A 22741-nucleotide genomic window follows, 5' to 3' on the forward strand; every position below is an offset into this window, starting at 1 on the left:
AGGGCCCAGTGGTGCGGGAATCCCCCCTCCGTCCTGCAAGCCGGCCGGGGGTCGGAGGCGCCCGGGACGGAGGGTCCATCAGGGCCCGGGGAGGCCTGAAGCCCCGGAGCCCTGCAGCCCCAGAGACCTGCAGCTTTGCAGCCCCCGGAACCCTGCAGCCCCAGAGCCCTGCAGCTCCGGGGCAGGCAGATTGGCGTCATTTTGGTCCCGGCCATCTGGTCGCCCCTCTCGCCTCGGCCATCTGGTCGCCCTGGAAGTCATGATGAGGTGCCATTCGCCTCCCGGATCCCAGCCAGGGCTCCAGGAGGTCGGGTACTTTCGCGCCTTGGGTCCCCTCTGTCACCTCGTGTGCACAGATTGCAAGAAAGTCAGGTAATTTCCCTCCGGATTACTAGGGACAGGGTACGCCCGGACACCCCTCCAAGGTTGGTGGTTCTCTGCTAGGGGGACCAGATGGGCTATGCCTGGGTAACACCTCCCTAGGCCACCCGGGGCTTCCTTCCTCCAGGCCAACGGCTTGTCAAATTGCCCAGGACGGGCTCCATGGCTCTTGGGCAGTCGTCCCCCGGGCGTCCGGGGCTCCATCCCTGCCGACGGCATGGAAAAGTGCCCGGGACGGGCTCCATACGTCCCGGGCAGTCCTCCCCCGGGCGTCCGGGGCACCCATCTCCAGGAGGCCAACAGCATGGCAAAGTACCCGGGACGGGCTCCATGGGTCCCGGGCAGTCCTCCCCCAGGCATCCGGGGCTTCCATCTCCAGGCCAACGGCAGGTCAAAGTGCCCAGGACGGGCTCCACGGGTCCCTGGCAGTCCTCCCCCACCGGGCGTCCGGGGCTCCTTTCCCCAGGCCAACGGCATGCCAGAGTGCCCAGGACGGGCTCCACGAGTCCCGGGCGTCCGGGGCTCCCTTCCCCGGGACACCGGCTTGTCAGAGTGCCCATGACGGGCTCCACGGGTCCCGGGTATCTGGGACTCCCTTCCCTGGGCCAACGGCATGCCGGAGTTCCCAGGACAGGCTCCACGGGTCCCGGGCGTCCGGGGCTCCCTTCCCCGGTCCGACGGCTTGTCAGAGTGCCCAGGACGGGCTCCACGGCTCCCGGGCGTCCGGGGTTCCCTTCCCCGGGTCAGCGGCATGTCAGAGTGCCCAGGACGAGTTCCACGGGTCCCGGGCAGTCCTCCCCCGGGCGTCCGGGGCTCCCTTCCCCGGGCCGTCGGCAGGTCAGAGTGCCCAGGACGGGCTCCATGGGTCCCGGACAGTCCTCCCCCCGGGCGTCCGGGGCTCCCTTCCCCGGGCAGACGGCAGGTCAGAGTGCCCAGGACGGGCTCCACGGGTCCCGGACAGTCCTCCCCCCGGGCGTCCGGGGCTCCCTTCCCCGGGCAGACGGCAGGTCAGAGTGACCAGGACGGGCTCCACGGGTCCCGGGCAGTCCTCTCCCGGGCGTACGTGGTTGTCCGACAGATTCGGGCAGATGTGCTTTTACGAACCGGATCGGAATCGGCCCAAATAATAATAATAATAATAATAATCCACATTTGTAAGGCGCACAATCACCCGTAAGGGTCTCTAGGCGCCTGTTGGGAAGATTAAGCAAGCTATTGCCCAGAGTCACATGGTGCTGGGCTAATCTGCCGCCGGTGCCGGGGATCGAACCGTGATCCCCAGATTCCGGAGTCAGCCGCCCTAGCCGCGGCGCCAGCTATTTCCCAGAGTCACGTGGTGCTGGGCTAATCTGCGGCCGGTGCCGGGGATCGAACCCTGATCTCTGGGATGCTCGAGGGTTACTACGCGCTCTACAAAAACCTTAAATAAAAAAATCTCCAGATTCCGGAGTCAGCCGCCCTAGCCGCGGCGCCAGCTATTTCCCAGAGTCACCTGGTGCTGGGCTAATCTGCGGCCGGTGCCGGGGATCGAACCGTGATCTCCAGATTCCGGAGTCAGCCTCCCTAGCCGCGGCGCCAGCTATTTCCCAGAGTCACGTGGTGCTGGGCTAATCTGCGGCCGGTGCCGGGGATCGAACCCTGATCTCTGGGATGCTCGAGGGTTACTACGCGCTCTACAAAAACCTTAAATAAAAAAATCTCCAGATTCCGGAGTCAGCCGCCCTAGCCGCGGCGCCAGCTATTTCCCAGAGTCACCTGGTGCTGGGCTAATCTGCCGCCGGTGCCGGGGATCGAACCGTGATCCCCAGATGGGGATATCCCAAAAATCTGGCATGGATACGGCCCGCCAGGACTGGTTTGGGCACCCCTGGCTTACAGCTTCCGTATTGAGATTTGGAAAACATCTGGCCAGTTGCTTTGCCTGTTCTGCTTTTCCTGCCTTAAGCTCAGATGTTTGTATTTAAGTAGAGTCATTAAAAACAACCCCAAAATCTGACACAACAGCAACAACTTTTCCATTTGGAAAGGGCTTCGTCCCAACAGCAGAGACACCCCATCCACACTGTTTGGGCTGCCAAGGGGCACTGACTGCCCTGCCAGAATTAGTGGTCGAGCAGCTGGCCCACCTTGGATGACTGCTGACCCAGCATGTCTGTCAGAGTAAGCACGATGGCAAACTGTAACCCAGAGGGTCAAAGAAGAGACTTGGGTAATGACAGTCTACCCTGCGTGGAAGGTATCATTTCAAGTTCACACACTGATGGCGGAAATCCCACCGTGCTACTTGGGCAACAGCGGAACTCCAGCCAGCGGTTTGTCATCCAACAGTGGCTCCTCCCACTCCATAGGCGGCCGCTTGGTTGGAGACATAACTGCATGTGGACGAGCATCCCAAAAGCAGCAGCATTTCCTTCTCCAGTGTGGTGGAGAAGATCCCTGTGGAGGTGCCGCGGCAGCCATCTACATCAGCCTGATGATGCTACCACCATGGAGGAGCGTGGATACAAATCTCGCATCCTGTTTAGTGTTTACTGTGAAATCGTTGCTGCAGCCGCTGTCCTGTTGTCTTCCAATCTCAGCATGTGTTCATTTGCCATCAGGCCTTATTGATTGGGCTGATAGACGCTGACCCGATGTGATTGAGGTCACATTAATGGGTGGGATGCGGGGAAACAAGTAAATGAATAGAGTGAAATTGACAGCCAGCCCTACACCTCCTCTTAATGCTGTTAAATACATTTTCAGTCTACATTCAAACGATGGTGTAAAAACGCTTGACACTAACACAAATATGACATTGTTCCTGGAAGAATTGATCCCTGCAAACATTGTGTAATGTACCGAGGTACAGGGAAAGAGCTCCTTGTTTGTAGAGGATCTTCTCAAATGGGATTAAAGGATTGATGAGTTCATTTTGAACAGGCAATTCTGGTCCAGACATCTTAGGATTCTAGAGAATGAGAATTGATTTGTTACTGCATAAGACAAATGTATTGAGTTTGTATTACAACACGACCACCTACAGTGGCCCAATGTCATCCGCTCATCCATAAAATGTTATAAAGAGTTTATCACCTCTCAGCATTCGACACCTGCCCCAGGAGGATGGCAAAACGGAGAAGCCGCATGTTTAGAGAGCAGAAGCTGAGACTTTGTAGATGCCAGAAGTATTTTGCGTATCCAGTTTTCCAGTCTGACTTGCAAGAGTTTAAAATCGTTTCGGGACGCTGTCGTGTAAGTATTGTTTGTCTAATTTTTTAGTGTAAGCAGCCACATGTGCCACTGGGGTCTTCCTTTTCCAGGGCACTCTCTTGAGATTTCCTGTTTTGACTGAGATTCATAAAGAAAAGTAAATGTGAAAATATTGTGGACAAATCTGCGAAGAGCTCATGGAGTTGCCATATTGAGTTCTGGAGAACATCTGGCCAGTTGCTTCACCTGTTCTGCTTCTCCTGCCCTAAGCTCATATATTTGTATTGAAATCGGGTTATGTCATATTGAGCTTCACAGACGAGAAATGAGAAAAGAACAGTCGCTGTTCATTGTAGAAACTGAGGTCTTTTTAAAATGTTAATACGCCAAACCTCCAGACCCTCCGGCCCTGACATACCTTGTTTTTTTTTTCTTAATAAATGATGGGGGACCACCATTTTTTCTTTATCTAAGCTGCACATCCACAGCTCCCCAGTGGGTGCTCAGCACTGATAAAAAATAAATCTTGTTTTTGGCCCTAGGGGTGACGGGTCAACGCAGGGAACCCCCACCAGGCCTCGCCGAGCAGGGAGTTCTTAATCACCCCTTATATTTTTTTCCAGGACAAGAGACTTGGGGCAAGATGTAGGAAGGCTAACGAATTTCGGCCGTTACCGACCGGTAATAGGCTTTTCTGATGTAGGGGCCGAAATTATGGATTCAGTAATTTACAGAATTGGTAATTTAAGGAATCAGTAAATTACCAATTTCTTAAATACCAATTCGGTAAATTACCGAATTCCTAATGTAGGGAGCACTTAAATGAGTGCTTATCCCATGTTAAGATTCGTTATTTACCACCAACTACAAGTTGGTGGTAAATAACCGAAAAAAACAAAAAGCAATTTTATGCAAATTGCTTCAGTGCCATGTTGCAGACATACATGCCCTTAGGGCATGTATGTCTGCAACATGTGCACCCATACACAATTGAGTGTGCAACAGGGTGTCAAAGTGACACCCTGCCACCCTTCAATGTTTTCCCCATTTTACCGAATCGGTATTTACTGATTCGGTAATTGCCAATCATTCCTATGGGCCTCAAGGCCCATAGGAATGAATGGCAATTACCGAATCGGTAATTACCGATTCGGTAAATACCAAATCTTAACGATTCGGTAATTTTTACCGATCAATTTGCTACATAGCATTTACCGATTCGAAAATACCGAATCGGTAAAATTTTTTATTTTCGAATCGGTAAATACTATTTACCTACATCTGGCCCTATGTGCCCAAGTCCTAAGATGACTGAGATCACATATTTATTGATGTGGTAGCACAGTGGATCTTCTGAGGCATATCTATATTTTTTAAGCCACAATTTTCCTGAAAACTACTGAGTGCAATTATATCACATTTACAAAAAACACACTTTCTGGACCAAGGTCTTGCTTTCTATCAATATTTTTGTAATTCCGTTCAGTCGTTTGGGCTGTAGGTGTATCTAATTTTCCTACGAAAAAATGAATGAAGAAAACACGTTTTGGGACCACCCATTTTCCCCAGCCCCTGCTACCGGATCACCCTGAGACTTTGTAGGAATGAGCTGATGGGGAAGAGCATTATTTTTAGAAAGTTTCATGAACTTTCGCCAAAGAGCACCAAAGTTATTAGCAAACCAATAAATGCCTGTGCTATGGTAACTTGCTTCTAATTATTACTACCCAGGCGACCACCACAAGACTAGCTTGGCCGTTTTACTGTTGCTCTAATTACATTGATAAAGGCATTGGTTAAACTGTACCTCTATGTGGACGACATCCTGCTCACCCTCACAGACTTACACCGCTCACTACCGTCTCTGCTCCAAATCATTGACGACTTCCCCTCCCTCTCTGGGCATAAAATCAATGGGGTAAGAGTGAATAATTTCCCATCTCAGATGGGACCACAAGTGCGGCTATCCATGGTTTTCCATTCCACTGGCAACACTTGCGCCTTAATTATCTGGGCATCCTAGTGAACAAAGGCCTAGCATGAATGCTAGAGGACAACATCAACTCACTGATCACTTAGATGCATCGTGATTTTGAGAAATGGAAGACATTGGGACTATGTGGGGCAGAGTGCACGCCGCCTGCATGGTAACGCCCCCGTGCTTCAACTTCACACTGGGGATGCTCCCTATGCAGATACCCCTCACCAACCAGCGACAGATAGACTCCAGGGTTTGGTCATTGGTATGGGGCTCATCGAAACCCCACACAGCCGCATCCAAGCTGCAAGCCCGCCGCACTAATGGGGGACTGAGTCTCCCCTATGTAGAACTTGACGCCCTGGCTCTTCACCTCTACCAGCTCGCGTACTTACTGCCAGAGACTCCGGACACGCCACACTGGGTGCCATTGGAGCGCCACTTGCTTTCAGCCGAGATGGGGCTATCTGCCCTATACGTGACAGGGTCCCCTACACAACACACCAGCCACCCGATACTATCCGCTATGTGCAAGGCCTGGTATCGAGCACACCAACTACTGGGTTCGCACCCCCAGCTACTCGAGAAATCTCCCCTATGGGGAAACACCCCCATACGCATAAGCGGAAGAGACCTGTAGTGGCCCGCATGGCAGGTGGCGGGTATTCATATGCTCGATCAGCTTATCAGCAATGTCTACCTGAAAACAATTGCAGCGCAGTACGGAAAACATACCCAACTGCAGCACTGCCTGAGGAAATACTTGAGGCCCCACCTGTCATCTCTACCCATGTTGCCGGTGGCAACATATCTCTCCATGGGGGGGTAGCACAATGGGGCAATGTCTGACCTGTATGGAGTACTCTTGTCGCATCTTTTCTCGAAACCTCTGTCACAGGCGCTATATACCAGGTGGCAATCATGGTAACGGTCTCATATGAGGAAGATGAATGGACTGACATTTTAAAAGCCCTCGACAAGGGAACCAGGGAGGAGCAGATAACATTTTGCCTTTTCAAATTCCTACAGCACTGGTACTGGACTCCCACAAAACTTCACAGAGCGGGTATTCTAGCGCACGCCAACTGTTGGAGATGCACGAACACCCACTATGATCCAACACGTCATATGTGAATGCCCCTCAGTACAGCCCTTCTGGGAGTACGTGGGCAAAATCTTGAGTGTCTACATGCCTCTTCACTTGCCGCTTACCCCTCTGAGATCCTCCTGCATGATCTGTGGCAAGCACCAGAATTATCGAGACCTCAACGCCACCTCTTCCATACGGAAATGGCCACAGCCAAACTCTGCATATTGTACCAATGGAGGGCTCCAGCCCCACTGACACAGGAATCGTGGCTGGTAGATGATCCAAACTGCCTTCTACGAACGGGTGATCTACAGTCTGCAGGACTAATCTGACCTATTCCTACAGACCTGGACTCCCTTTTTGCACACTGAGGTGACCGAGGTAGATCCTCAACACCATACAGAAAGTCCAGAGCCTCCTTCTGCCGCAGGCTCATGGCCTGCACCATAGCCGCCTCCTATCGCCATCATCCACAAAGTAGCACCTCAGTTAATTAAGTATTTATTTTGCGGCAGCGCCTCTACACCTTACGCCCCCCTTACAAAGCCACAACGTCTTTGCACAGCTGTGGAATCATGGTCCCCACTTTCACACCCTCTCCCATACGCATCCCTCACTCTTCACGAATATTGACTCTGCAACTCCTTCACACGCACCCATCTCTCCCCGCCACAGTAATCGGTGACACCGGAGACATGACAATCTCGTACACTACTCCTACTCCTCCACCTATTTGCTGTCTCTCCCTTCCCCTCCCCTCCTCCCTCTTCTCTCCCCTCCCTCTTTCCTATTCCCACCTCCCCGCCCCTCTCCACCCCTCCACAGACCCTGCATCCCCTTCCCTCTCCCCCAGGCACACTCACAAGGACTTCATGGGCTTCTGCCACCCCCCATTCACAGTTCCTCTACTTTGGATGCTGAACAGACGGCTCTCACCCAGCACCAAACACTGAGGGAGACTGCTGACGGTAGAGAGATTACTATGGCAATATGGGGATGTGCACATCTAGGGATAATAGGGGAACAGTGGAAAAGTCAGGGGGCATGCTCTCCTCCCCCCACTCACTCTCGACGATCCTTCTTCCCGGTGGATGAAATCAAACTTAACCTAGTCCCACTGCATCTAGCCTTTTCTTTGGCAGTCGAATCCTGAGGTTCCGTGAGGATCGTCACGATGTTTTGGGCATATTCGAATATGGACAAGTTTGGTATCTATGAACCGTAAATGACGAGTTTAGTGGGTGTAAGCGTTTTCGCTACACTACTAGGAAGGGTTCGTCTTATTTACGGGTTTTTCCATCTGAACCCTTGGGTTCCATTTTAGATACGGCATCCATTTTGTTTCTTGCCCTCACGTAGCCAGCAAAGGGACAATGTCCGCTTCGTGACCCTGGGATTCCCAAGCTTTGCGGAAGATGCATATCCCTTTTGTGCGTCTTTTATGACTGGGGGATGACATGGCAAAGGCAGATGGCCCCGCTCGAGGGTAATCTTGCCGTGGCGGACTATTGTTTCAGCCTTGCATGTGTTAGGCTCGAATCCTTTGATCCTGTGATCATGCTTCCAATATTACCCCCACACTCTTTCCTCTACTGTTGTCTGTCTTCCTTGCACCTGTTCCTGTCTCTTTCTTTCGTCTGTTTACAACTAGAGTGGAATGTGCCTAGCGGTGGGATAATGTGTTTTTACAGTTGGGAACCGGCGAATGTTACTGTAATTATGTTCCGGGTTTCCGACACCATGAATGAGACCCTTTTGAAGTTTACTGTGGGAACTGAGTTGTAACCTTTTGTTCGTTATGTTGTGCAATGACTAAAATGTGTATAAAAGGAGCGGTCCACATTTGCAATTTGAAGCAGACTCTCAGAACCTACACTTTGTTGTACTTCGAGTGACTTCTGTATCCCTGCAGTAATAAACGCTGATCTTTGACACCGAAGGAAGTGTCCCGTGTCTCTGTCAATTTCGTACGTCAGAACAGGTAACCCACGAAGGTTTCAGGTGTTGTCCTCTGGCACCGCTGGGCCTTAAATAGCCCAGTCCTTCAGTTGGCGCCCAACGTGGGGCGACATCAGCGGTACCGGTCCAAAGCCTGACGATCGTGAGGAACTTCGTGTGAAATCTCTGAGGGAAGGTGCACCCCGCTTCATCGATCCTGTTGTCGAAATAAGTGGCCCGAAGATTTTTCACGCGAAGATTCCCGCCTCCTGACGGCATCGACGGACCGATGCTCTGACTGTCGACTTGTTTTGGCGCCTGGCGTAGTCCTTTGTATGGCGAGACGATAGATGGGCCTTCCTGGTGACGCCATTGTGCTCTCAGTTAAGTATTTTGTGGGTCGCTCCCAGTGTCCTTGGTTGTTGTTGGTGCTTAGTTGTTTGCATGGTTCCATTGCATTTGTGGTCCTTAGTTGTTGGTTCTTAGTTGTTATTTGACAGTTGCAATTGCCAAAAACCGAGGGTTTTGTATTTCACGAAGATTTTGTACTTTGATAACCCTTGAAGTTTGATACTAGGTTAGCGTGCACGATGCCTGGCCATAGTGGTTTCCTTGGTTTCTTTAAATGTTGCAACGTGGATTCCCGGTTGGAGGACTCGTGTCCGATACCTCCAGTTGGAACTCCGATATATGAGCTCTATAGTCGACATGGTGTGGGCCCTATTATATATAATGAATGCTGGATTCATTATACGAAAAAAGATGGTGTGCTTAGTTGGCCACCACATGGAAGTTTTGAAACTGAGATTTTAGATAATCTTGAAGCGAAATTATTTAAAAAGAAAGCTAGGCCAGCTATGTTTGATTCCTTTCGGTTATGGCGCAAAGAGGCCAGGCAGAAAGAAATCAAACAGCTTAAGAAAAATAAGAAAGAAAGTAGTATCGTTACGATAATGCGAGATGCAGAACACCACCATCAAGATAAAGCAGATAAAGAAATGGAGGTTTCAACTAGATTGCATCACATGTGGTGGGATAAATGTTATCCGGTGTTATCGTCAAATTCTGATAAAAAGGATGATGATTCAAAGGAGGATCCTTTGTTAGCGTATCTGTTGAAATCACCACCTCCTTATGCACAGGGTGCTACAGCTCCTGTAGTTCCTCTTGTAGTTCCTCCTGTAGTCCTTCCTGTTCCACCTCCTGTTGTTTTAGCGGCTGCTGGTCAGCCTGTTGTTGGTCCTGTTATTGTCCCTCTACCTGCTCCTCTTCCTCCTGCTTCTTTGCCTGTACCTTCTCAGTCTATTGTTCCTGCTACCCCCACTGTTCCTACGATTACTTCTAATGTTGTTGCTCCTGTTCTTCTTTCCTCTTCTCCTTCCGTTCGTAATCGTATCCCTAACTCTGTTGCTAACCTCTATTCTCCACTTTCCGGATCGTTATTTCAATCCGATGTTTATGAAACTTCTCAGAGACGAAGTCAAATCCCTGGTGGAAGAGAGAGAGCAACGTTAGAAACTATGGCGCGTAGATGGGTTAGACACCCTGCTAAATATACCTCACGCATAGTATTCGATACCTTTTCTCAGTTTAATGAGCCAACACAGAGATTTGTGTTTGAAGAAATGTGCAACTCCCTGAGAGAAGAGTGGGATAATGATGATTTAGATGATGTACCGCCTGATATGACTGAACTTCAGAGTAAATTTTCGAACGGTATGATAGTAGGTGGAGATGTACGACGTGCATTAGAGCGATTATTAGCTTTTAGGTCCACAGTGCCTTCCCGAGTGTCGTTTGATGATGATTCCGATACTCCGAAAGCAAACTCTGGTCAGTATCCTATGAGAGAGGTTCCGCCAGTATGGATGCCAGGTGATCCTAATGCTAATCCTGTGGTTCCGCCATACTTCCAAAGGGTTTGGATACACCTCCCATGGAAGCGATCAGAAGTTTTGCAGGTGAAACAATCCTTGCCTGATCCACGCAAGAATCCGGCAGGGTATTATAAGGAGTTATCCCAATTGGTGGATGCTTCTATTATTAACCTTGCTGACATCGACATGCTGTTTGGTAATGTCGTGCCGCAACTGATTTGGGCGAAAATCCGCCAAGAGAATCATTTAGTTGAGTTAGGCGGTGATTGGGCTGCAATAGTTGCGGCCGATGGACGACAAATTGGTGGGGCTAAGCCTGAGCAGTTAATTGCGGATTTGCCACAAAGAATCATCACACTTATGAAAACGCTTATGCCAGCGATGAGGGTGAATTGGGATAAATTATCGGCTTGTAAGCAAAAGAAAGACGAGAGTGTCTCAGATTTCTTTACTAGATTTGAAGAAGCATTTATCGATCATAGTGGTCAGGAGTACTGAGGGAGGTCAGCGGTTATTTGTTGATAAATTTGTGTTAAATCTGTTGCCTGAGCTATGCAACAAATTGAAAAATTCAGAAAGTGCATGGGCTGTTTCAACCACTGCTCAAATATTAGCGACGGCTCAGTACTACGAAAATAGGGAAAAAGAAGAAAGTGATCGTTCAGATAAAAAAACGAAGGAGCTTAAAACGAAGGTTTTGTTGCAGCAAGCGTATCCTCCACGTTCGAATCAAAATGATTCGCAACAGCAGTATCGATCACAGGCGCAGCCTTCTAGGATGCAGTCACGCTCTGACTCCTCTGACTTTAGATCTATGCTTGGGTATAATCAGTGTGCATATTGTAGGGGAGAGGGCCATATTAAATTTAATTGTCCTGCTTTACGTGACCGCTATGATCATGTTTTGGCTCGAGGGGGACGTGGTGGTCCCCAACAGGCATATCGAGGTAGAGGTCGGGGCACCTCTCAAAATCAGAATGAGCGCACTCCTACTTTGTCGGATGCGAATAATTGTTTTGACCAGCGAAATGTGAGGTCCGATAGATCAGCACAGTATCATGTGGACGATTATTACGTCGGACATGAGATTGTTGCAGACGACCGTTGCTAGGACAGCCACCGACAAAGAGAGGGAGTAATGTCAGTTCTGGTTGATCAGAGAGGGCCTTACGTCGCAATTGCTACATCTGGCGTAGTTGAGCCTTTTCTGTTGGACACTGGTGCAGCAAAAAGTTCCATCATGCGTTCAAAACTCCCTGGCGCACCTTTGTCTGGCTTAACGAATGTTTCCATTGGATTCTCTGGCGCCCCTGTTAGCAATCCTGTCTCTAGCCCTTTGTCCCTTACGATTGGTCCTCGTGAGCTAGAGGCCCAATTGATTTTATCCACTGGTTGTGGTGAGAATCTTTTGGGTTTGGATTTGTTAAAACGGTTATATGCGACTTTGTACAGCTCTCCTGCGGGAGTGGAGCTTACATTAGGTCAGAGAGTGATCTCTCCTATGTACTTGTCGATCGATAAGTTCCCACCGGAACTGAGTTCCCTTCCTGCGTCTTTATGGGCCACGGGTCCCAATGATGTGGGACTGCTGGACATTCCACCTTATGTGGTCCACTTGAAATCAAACGTGCGATTACCACGTATACCTCAGTATCGTATCTCTCTTGATGGTGAGCGAGCGCTATTAGCGATCATTTATGACTTGATCAAAAAGGATGTTATTGAAGAAACTAGGGGAAATGTGTGTAATAGTCCTGTGTTACCCATTTTGAAACGAACTGATCCCTCTAAACCTCCCGTGTACCGTTTTGTGATTGATTTGAGAGAGGTGAATAAAATTGTGGTCCCACAGTTTCCTGTGGTGCCTGACATCACGGCTTTATTGACCCTGATTCCAGCTTCTGCATCTTGGTTCACGGTGATCGACCTAAAGAATGCTTTCTTTAGTATTCCGATCGCTGAGGAAAGCAGAGACCTATTCGGATTCTCATTAGGTGGTCGCAGTTTTAGATTTAAACGCGCACCACAGGGGTACTGTGAGAGTCCATCGATTAATAGTCAAGCCCTTAAAAGTCAACTTGATGCATTTGTGTTACCAACGGGTGCGCCTTTGATTCAGTACGTTGACGACCTATTGGTGGCTGCTGATACTGAGGTTATTTGCAGAACTACTATAGTATCGTTGTTGCAGCATTTGTGTGACTTACACCACAAGGTGTCACCTTCTAAGCTGCAATATTGTTGTCAAGAAGTAACCTACTTAGGTCCCTTATTGTCAAAAGAAGGGAGAAGGTTGACCCCAGAAAGAATAGCAGCAATTGCTCGAATGACTGTGCCAAAAACTCAGAGAGATGTACGTGCCTTTCTAGGTATTACGTCATACTGCAGACAATGGATTCCAAATTTTTCATTATTGGCGAAGCCGTTAGCTCTTACATGCAAGGATGTTTCGACTCCTTTGCCCTGGACTGAAGAGTGTCAGAAAAGTTTTTCTGAATTACGTGATGCGTTGTGTTCGGCCCCTGTGTTAGGCACTCCTGATTACAGTAAGCCGTTTACACTATACATTCACGAGAGGGATGGTTGTGCGTTGAGTGTCTTGACGCAACAATTTGGCGACAAACAACGTCCATGTGCATATTTCTCCTCGACCTTGGATCCAGTGGCTAGAGCATTACCGAGTTGTTTAAAAGCAACAGCGGCAGCTGCGGCGTCCATTCGACAGTCCGCAGGTTTGGTCATGGATAATATGCTTACGGTGATGGTCCCGCATGCAGCTGACACTCTTTTGAACCGAACAAAAACTCAACACCTGACGAGCGCAAGGTTGTCTGGGTATGAGCTGACGCTTTTGGCAAGTCATATATGAATAAAACGTTGTAATGTGTTGAACCCAGCAACATTGTTGCCGATCAGCACGGAATTAGGTGATGTAGCACCACATGATTGTTACTTAAGAACTGAAGAAGAGACGAAGGGTCGTATTGACCTGAAAAATACTCCGTTGGTAGATCCTGATGGTACTTTGTATGTTGATGGTTCATGCTTCAATTTGCCGAATGGTGATGTGACGACTGCGTATGCTGTAGTGACGTTGAGTACGGTTGTGGAAACTGCGAGATTGAGTCAGAACTCGGCCCAAGCGGCTGAGTTGATTGCATTGACGAGAGCGTGTGTGTTGTCTAGAGGAAAGCGGGTGAATGTGTTTACCGATAGTCAGTATGCATTTGGCGTAGCGCATAGTTTTGGACGATTGTGGAGAGAAAGAGGGTTTTTTGTTTTCGCATGGTACGAAGATTCAGCATGGACAGCTTGTGAATGACCTTTTGGATGCACTTACAATGCCTAAAGAGGTGGCAATAATTAAATGCAGCGCGCATCGGAAAGTGACGGATGATGTTGGTCGCGGTAATGCGTTTGCGGATGAGATTGCTAAGGAGACAGCCCGAGATCTGACAAATCGAATGTATGTTGCGAGTTCAGTAAGATGGCCGGCGGAGACTAGTATGTGTGAGGACACAGTTGAGAGTGTGAAGGAGATACAGAATGAGGCTACTGAGATGGAAAAGACTCAGTGGAAAGAAAGTACGGGGAAGTTAGACGAGAATGGATGTTGGGTTGATTTGTCGGAAAAGCAGAGATGGATGTTACCGGATGCATATGTGCTTGCCGTTGTTACTATGGCTCACCGAACGTCACACATTAGTGCAAAAGGCATATGTAAGTTGTTGTCTCCCGTATGGAAGAATGATGGGATTACTAAATGTGCGGAGAGATTGGTTAAGAACTGTATGATATGTTTGATGTATAATCCTGGTAAGGGCACCCCCACTCCACCTGGTCATTTTGCTCCTCCTACATGTCCCTTTAAAATTATTCAGTTAGACTGTATCCACATGGAGAGATGTAATAATCTGAAGTATGTCCTGGTTGTAGTTTGTGCGTTCTCCAGATGGATTGAGGCTTACCCCCTTAAGGATAATACTGCCCTGTCCACAGCAAAAGTTCTGCTCAAAGAATATTTCCCTAGGTATGGAATTGGAATGCCACGGATTGTATGGTCAGATAACGGAAGTGAGTTTGTGGGAAGTGTGATGAAGAGTGTATGTAGTGGTCTTGGTATAAGCCAGAAGTTTCATAGTGCTAATCATCCTCAGTCTGCGGGTTTAGTGGAAGGATACAATGGCACCCTGAAACTGAAACTTGCCAAAATCCAGGCAACGACTGGTTTAGCATGGCCTGATGCTTTGCCTCTAGCTCTCTTATCGACCAGGGCGACTGTGCACTCTCGAGTAGGGCTTAGCCCATGTGAAATTGTGTTTGGTCGACCTGCGAATGTTTGGGGAGTTCCAAGGCCTAAGGAGTTTAACAGACTTGAATATCCAATGTTGATTGACTATCTTTATGATCTGACTGCTAAATTGAGTTTGATTCATCAACAGGTTTACGAGGCTCTACCGGCACAAACAGAGGGTCCTGGTCATCGGCTACAACCTGGCGACTGGGTCGTTACCCGTAATTTTGGACGAAAACGTAACCTTGAGCCAAGATTCGTGGGACCCTACCAAGTGTTGCTGGCAACGAGGACTGCAGTTCGGCTGGAAGGCAGAAAGCATTGGGTGCATGCCACCCACACCAAGAAAGTCCCGCTCCCATTGCCAGCAGATAATTGGATAAAGAAAGGAGTAGCCTCGTCTGAAACCGACACCCCTTCATGTTATGTGCCATTTAGTGATGCTCAGCTTGTAGGGAACGATTCAGTACAATCAGACACCCCTGTTGAATCATCCGAAACCAACCCTTTGTCAGCAGCATTGGAGAGTTCAAGTTCTGAACTGTTACCTGAACAATCGAACATTGTTTTGCCATCTGAACCGTTGTTTGAGGAGCAGACTCGACCTGGAAAATTTCGATATTTTCTTCGACCACGCAATAAAGACTAATAAATTCTTTTTTATTTTTTTGATTTTACATCACCCCCTTACAGTTGCTATGAACGTCGTGATATCGCATATTGTGTGTGCCTTTTTCCTTACAGCTAGGAGACTTATATTGAATTAAACGATCAAATGATTAGAACCTACCATCTGGGTTGACCGTAGGGCCGTGCGGGTACCTCCTTCTGTTTAGCAGGTATCTGACACTAGGTCGATTACCCTTTGTCGATTTCTGGGAACTCCTGGCAATTGATAATCGCTACTCAGAACGAAGTGCGTCAAGAACGTCACGGACGGTTTTTAGAGGATGGAGTTTTCTAAGCTGTCGGAAATAGAGAAAATGGCGGTGCAAAGAGCGAAATTGCATAAGATGTTTCGAACAAAATGTTTTTTGTTTCAGGTATTCATGTTGTTCCTAACTGTTTCTATGCTACTAGTGGGTGGAGTGTACTTTGGGATTCAGTCATTATTGCCTTCAATTTCACCTACCTCTCCTTCTCATGATCTGAATTCTGTTCCCACTATTTCTCCACATTCCTTTCATCTTCTGCCCCGACATGAACAGGTCAGACGTGCGGAATTCATGAACAATTCCTTTGTTCAACTCCTGCATCAGCATCAGTTGGTGATAAATACTACCAATTGTTGGGTGTGTGGGTTAATGCCACATACCATGGATAAGGGTATTCCGTATTTGGTTCTTCCCTATAGTTCCCAGGGGTCAGCTCGAGCATTCCAATCTATGTTCCGCAGTGCACTAGATTCCTACCCCCGTCGAGAGCCTCTCTCTATAGACCTTGGTCCTGGCCCATACCACAAGCCTTTGATGATAGCAATTGCTGATTTGGATAGAGATATTTTTGATGCAACAATCATTCCAGAAGAAGAGGTGCGAGCTTACAAGGATCTAAGTGAGGTTGAGTATAGTATGTTAGTAAGTGATAGACAGCTTAAGAGCTCGTCTCCGATTTGGATCGTACCCCATCTTGGTAATTTCTGTCTGCAAGGTCTGGGTCGAAATCCGAGAGCTCAGCTTGGGAAGAGTGCTTGTACTGAGACGTATGTTTTACCGATGCTCTCTTCCCCTGTCTTTTCTGACTGCCAAGGGTACTTATTTTGTGTGTTACGATCGTGCTTATACATGGTTGCCTCGTGACTTTTCGGGCACATGTTATATCGCGAATCTTTTACCACCGACTTTTACAGCTGCCTCAGATTATCACAAGACTAGAGTTGTGAGAGGCGTTATTAGCAAAGAGGACACTGCTGGTCAAGAGGCAAGAGACTTCTTTAAGGGTTTCCTACCGTTTTGGGGTCCTATGGTTAATAGTAGAAACTTGAGACAGTTAACTCGTGTGGTGGAATCGACTGCTAATATCACTGCAAGCGCCCTTGGTAATTTAACAGCAGAGCTTCAAGCGGATAGACTTATGACGCTACAGAACCGTATGGTTCTAGATGTTGTACTTGCGGATAGAGGTGGTGTGTGCAAGGTAATCCATTCGAGCTGCTGCATTTTCATACCTGATAATGCTCCAACTGTTTATCAAGCCATCTCAAAGTTGCATAAAATCTCAGAGTCCATACACGTGGACGAGGGAGATTGGACGCTTCTAGGATGGTTTTGGGGTTTGATGTCGACTTGGGGTTCGAAGATTCTGATGATTATAGGGGTTGTTGTGACGTTTCTGTTCACGTGTTGTCTTTGTGTGCAGTGTGGTCCTGCCTTATGTGGCCTTTGTGCTACAACGTGTATAAGAAGGCCATCTGTTACCAAAGAGACATTGATGGATAGGATGATGTTTCAGCAACACCTGAATGATCTGATGAATATCGAAATTGATTCTGATTTCGATTAGTGCTTGCCTACATGAGGGCAAAAGGAGCGTCTGAGGTTCCGTGAGGATCGTCACGATGTTTTGGGCATGTTCGAATATGGACAAGTTTGGTATCTATGAACCGTAAGTGACGAGTTTAGTGGGTGTACGCGTTTTCGCTACACTACTTGGAAGGGTGTGTCTTATTTACGGGTTTTTCCATCTGAACCCTTGGGTTCCATTTTAGATACGGCATCCATTTTGTTTCTTGCCCTCACGTAGCCAGCGAAGGGACAATGTCCGCTTCGTGACCCTGGGATTCCCAAGCTTTGCGGAAGATGCATATCCCTTTTGTGCGTCTTTTATGACTGGGGGATGACATAGCAAAGGCAGATGGCCCCGCTCGAGGGTAATCTTGCCGTGGCGGACTATTGTTTCAGCCTTGCATGTGTTAGGCTCGAATCCTTTGATCCTGTGATCATGCTTCCAATATTACCCCCACACTCTTTCCTCTACTGTTGTCTGTCTTCCTTGCACCTGTTCCTGTCTCTTTCTTTCGTCTGTTTACAACTAGAGTGGAATGTGCCTAGCGGTGGGATAATGTGTTTTTACAGTTGGAAACCGGCGAATGTTACTGTAATTATGTTCCGGGTTTCCGACACCATGAATGAGACCCTTTTGAAGTTTGCTGTGGGAACTGAGTTGTAACCTTTTGTTCGTTATGTTGTGCAATGACTAAAATGTGTATAAAAGGAGCGGTCCACATTTGCAATTTGAAGCAGACTCTCAGAACCTACACTTTGTTGTACTTCGAGTGACTTCTGTATCCCTGCAGTAATAAACGCTGATCTTTGACGCCGAAGGAAGTGTCCCGTGTCTCTGTCAATTTCGTACGTCAGAACAGGTAACCCACGAAGGTTTCAGGTGTTGTCCCCTGGCACCGCTGGGCCTTAAATAGCCCAGTCCTTCAATCCTAGATCTGCTTATAGCGGCCCCTGTAATATTTGCAAGATACCATACCAAGGCAAGCTTCCCCCTACCATACTCACCCCTTCTAGGATGTCGTCTCCTCTCTTCTTGGATCCCGATAAGATGCTAGCGTCCTCGATAGGACTCTTATGAACAACCCACCGGATTTGATACCATGGCCGGAGGGCCCCAAAGGCACCAAAAACTCAGCGACTCCGACATGCCACCCTACTCCTGCAAAGATTAGACCCCACAGATGGAGGATCCAAAAAGCTCAGCGTGGAAAGTACAAAAGCACCCTTGGCATACCCCCCGGAACACTAATGCCCCTCCTCCCCCTCCCTTCTCCCCCCTCCCCTGTCCCCCCACACCAGGTTAGCACTGTTTGTTGCTCATATGAGCTAGTCACAAAACATCTGAGGCTGCCCCTCACTAATGCAGATTGGAGACAATGCACTGATGGCTGAAACCTATTAGGTATGTATGTATTCACCTCTTCTGTGCACATGTTGGAATAACTTCTTAAAGAATTACCACACAAAAAAATAAAGGTGTCTGTGTGGTGCAAATAAAATAGATACAGATTACTCGCTGAGTGCTCCACCTTTTTTTTAATAATTATTCAGTGTGATGCCACTTTCACGATATGGAAGCACTAGTTCGCTTGAGCAATCAGTTGTCATCTAAGTGACTCACTCATTGGACAATTCCACTTGAGAACATAAGAGTGGTGTGAGTCACTTTGAGGCTGTTGAACTGGATGTAAGCTTGTGGTGAATACTACACAGGGCTCCCGTACAAGAGGTGTGGCTATCCTTACCTGGAGGAGTGATGTAACGTTATAAGAAAGTCTGCTGATCGATGGGGCCGGTGGGCGATGATTGAATGCTCATTGGGAGGTGAAAAATTCACATTATGTTATGTATATGGATCAACATGGGATGACCCGGATATGTTTAAGTTTCTGGCCTCTAACCTGGCAATGTGGTCTACTCCAGTGATTGTTTGTAGGGATTTTAATAATAATGGGCTGGGGGTACAATGGGACATCACAGGAAGCAGATATCCTCGTAGGAAAAGAAGGGTCTGTGTCGTTATAGGAAATTTAATTATTAACAATGGTTTAACGGACGCATGGGCATATATGAAATCCACAGACCCTGGTAGCACTTTTTTTATGCACCCCATAAGGCTATTTCCCGATTTGATTATTTTTTTTAATCTCACCAGTTCATCTCTAATTTTAGGATTGAGAAGTACCCTCGGATACTCTCGGATCATAATCCATTAGTCCTTTTAAATTAGCCTTTCTAGGGGGGGTAAGCAAATGCGGGGTTGGACTTTAGAACGGAGGCTTCTGTATGATCCAGAATATGTGTCTCATATGAAGGGGTAGATCAAGGAATTCTGGGATTTCAACTGAGGGAGTACAAATGCAGGAACAGTCTGGGATGCTTTTAAAGCCAGGGTCAGAGGGGAAACCACTAGTTATACTTTGCATCGTCATAAGAATGTGGCAAAGCGGGAGGAGGCGGTCAGGGACAAGCTAACTAAGCTAGAAGAGGTGCTGGCTACTGCTGTCAATACTGGAGGGGCAACTGAAGACGCTTCAACTGGCTATACACAAGGCTGAAGTTGGAGAATGTATAGCTGTCAAAGCGGCAGAAACTTATTTGGCAAATAGATAGGACTGCCACGAGTATAACGAGCGGGTGGGGCATACCTTGGCCGTAAGAGTAAGACAAAAAGCTGTTGCAGAAGAGATATCAGTAATTTTTTATACAAATCGGAGTGTAATAGCTGATTGCCCAGGGATTCGTGAGACGTTCCGGCATTTTTATCAACAGCTATATCGCAAAGAATCTTCTGAAATGCCGATGGCAATACAAGAGTATCTAGATAAAATATCTTTGCAGCAGGTTAATTTATCAGATAGGGAGGCACTTGAGATTGTGTTAACACAAGATGAAATATTAAGGGCTCTGCAAGATCTACCATCTAGCAAGGCAGCTGGCCCTGATCAGATCTCTTTAGAGTTTTACAAAACTTTTGTAGACATAATAGGACCGGATCTGATTGAGGTTATCCGGCTAGCTCAGGTGGGGGCAGCACCTGAGTCTTTGGCCGTAGCGGATGTAGTAGTCTTCTTAAAAAAGGATAAAACACCGAGGGAGCCAGGCTCTTTTCGGCCCATAACGCTATTGAACAGTAATGTTAAAATCTTTGCAAAAGCTATGGCCACAAGGTTAAATGATATTATGAGGAAAACAATCCACCCCTTTCTACATGGGTTTATAATGGGTCGGGGACAATGCAGCATGTGCGACAAGTGATAACACTTTTTGATGCAACAGAGATCTCATGAGAACCTATGTCCGCTTTGTTATTAGATAATGAGAAAGCATTTGATAGGGGCTCCTGGGATTTTCTGTGGGAATCAATGAGATGGTTTGATTTGGGTAAGGGTTTTTATCAAAGCAATCCAGGTATTGTATATGGCACCCACCGCTCGCTTAAGGCTAAATGGTGGTTATACATCTCCTTTTATTATTCAGCGGGGGACACGTCAGGGTTGCCCATGTTCACCCCTGCTATTTGCCATATATATTGATCCTCTAATATAGTTACTTGAGGTTAACAACGGAAAAACCCATTATTGTCTGTCAGGGCTTGGAATCGAAAGGTTTGGCCTATGCGGACGATGTTGCTATTGTTACGGCTGATCCTTCTTCTGCACTGACGGTGGTGGAGTCAGTGGCACAAGATTTTGGTAGATATTCTGGGTATGCTTTAAAAAGAACTAAAACCCAAGTTATAAATAATAGGCATGCCAAAGTTGTTGATTCCCGTGTTTCAAAATCAGCAGTGTGTTTGGGAATAACGATTATGAGAGATTTGGGGAATCTGGTAGCTAGGAACATCGACCCAGTAATCAGGAAGGCGAGATCCGATTTTGATAGAATCAATAATCTGCATTTATCATTAGTCGGCCGCTCCAATGAGGTGAAGATGATTATTTTTACAAAAAATTCTTTATCTGTTTTGGGCAATACCATTGGAATTCGAGAAACATTCGTTTGTTAGGTTGGAGGGGATGGTTAACCGATTCATTTGGGCGCATGAAAAAAGGAGGCGAGCACTTAGCTTTATGTCATTACCACGGGAGCGAGGGGGGGTTCACTGTTCCTGATTTTAGAAATTATTATTGGGCTGCGGCTCTCCAATATATGATTCATAAAGGGGGTGGTGATGGACAGAGTATCTGAATTAAGCAGAACACTCCTACCCAGTCAAAAGATCAGGGATTGATCCATCACCGTTTTTTAGCTCACTGCACCATCCCAGCTCAGAACCTGGCTACATGCAAATTAGTCTGACCCTGGCCCAGTGCATCATGGGAACAGGGCAGACCAAACTACCAAGCCAATTCTTTACTGGAAAGGAAACAAGCTTCCGGGGACCGGTTTCTGGCATTACAGCCATCTTCGGCCCGGCTTGCTTGAATCCTGATGGTGCAGTGAGCAAGGGACTCACATCTGAGTATACCCTTCCACACTTGTGGTGGCCAAAACGATTCATAAAGGGGGTGGTGATGGACAGAGTATCTGAATTAAGCAGAACACTCCTACCCAGTCAAAAGATCAGGGCTTGATCCATCACCGTTTTTTAGCTCACTGCACCATCCCAGCTCAGAACCTGGCTACATGCAAATTAGTCTGACCCTGGCCCAGTGCATCATGGGAACAGGGCAGACCAAACTAAAAAAGCCAATTCTTTACTGGAAAGGAAACAAGCTTCCGGGGACCGGTTTCTGGCATTACAGCCGCCTTCGGCCCGGCTTGCTTGAATCCTGATGGTGCAGTGAGCAAGGGACTCACATCTGAGTATACCCTTCCACACTTGTGGTGGCCAAAACGATTCATAAAGGGGGTGGTGATGGACAGAGTATCTGAATTAAGCAGAGCACTCCTACCCAGTCAAAAGATCTGGGCTTGATCCATCACAGTTTATTAGCTTACTGCACCATCCCAGCTCAGAACCTGGCTACATGCAAATTAGTCTGACCCTGGCCCAGTGCATCATGGGAACAGGGCAGACCAAACTACCAAGCCAATTCTTTACTAGAAAGGAAACAAGCTTCCGGGGACCAGTTTCTGGCATTACAGCCGTCTTCGGCCCGGCTTGCTTGAATCCTGATGGTGCAGTGAGCAAGGGACTCACATCTGAGTATACCCTTCCACACTTGTGGTGGCCAAAACGATTCATAAAGGGGGTGGTGATGGACAGAGTATCTGAATTAAGCAGAACACTCCTACCCAGTCAAAAGATCAGGGCTTGATCCATCACCGTTTTTTTAGCTCACTGCACCATCCCAGCTCAGAACCTGGCTACATGCAAATTAGTCTGACCCTGGCCCAGTGCATCATGGGAACAGGGCAGACCAAACTACCAAGCCAATTCTTTACTGGAAAGGAAACAAGCTTCCGGGGACCGGTTTCTGGCATTACAGCTGTCTTCGGCCCGGCTTGCTTGAATCCTGATGGTGCAGTGAGCATATTATT

This window comes from Lissotriton helveticus, chromosome 6 (assembly GCF_964261635.1).
Source record: "Lissotriton helveticus chromosome 6, aLisHel1.1, whole genome shotgun sequence".
NCBI lineage: Eukaryota > Metazoa > Chordata > Amphibia > Caudata > Salamandridae > Lissotriton > Lissotriton helveticus.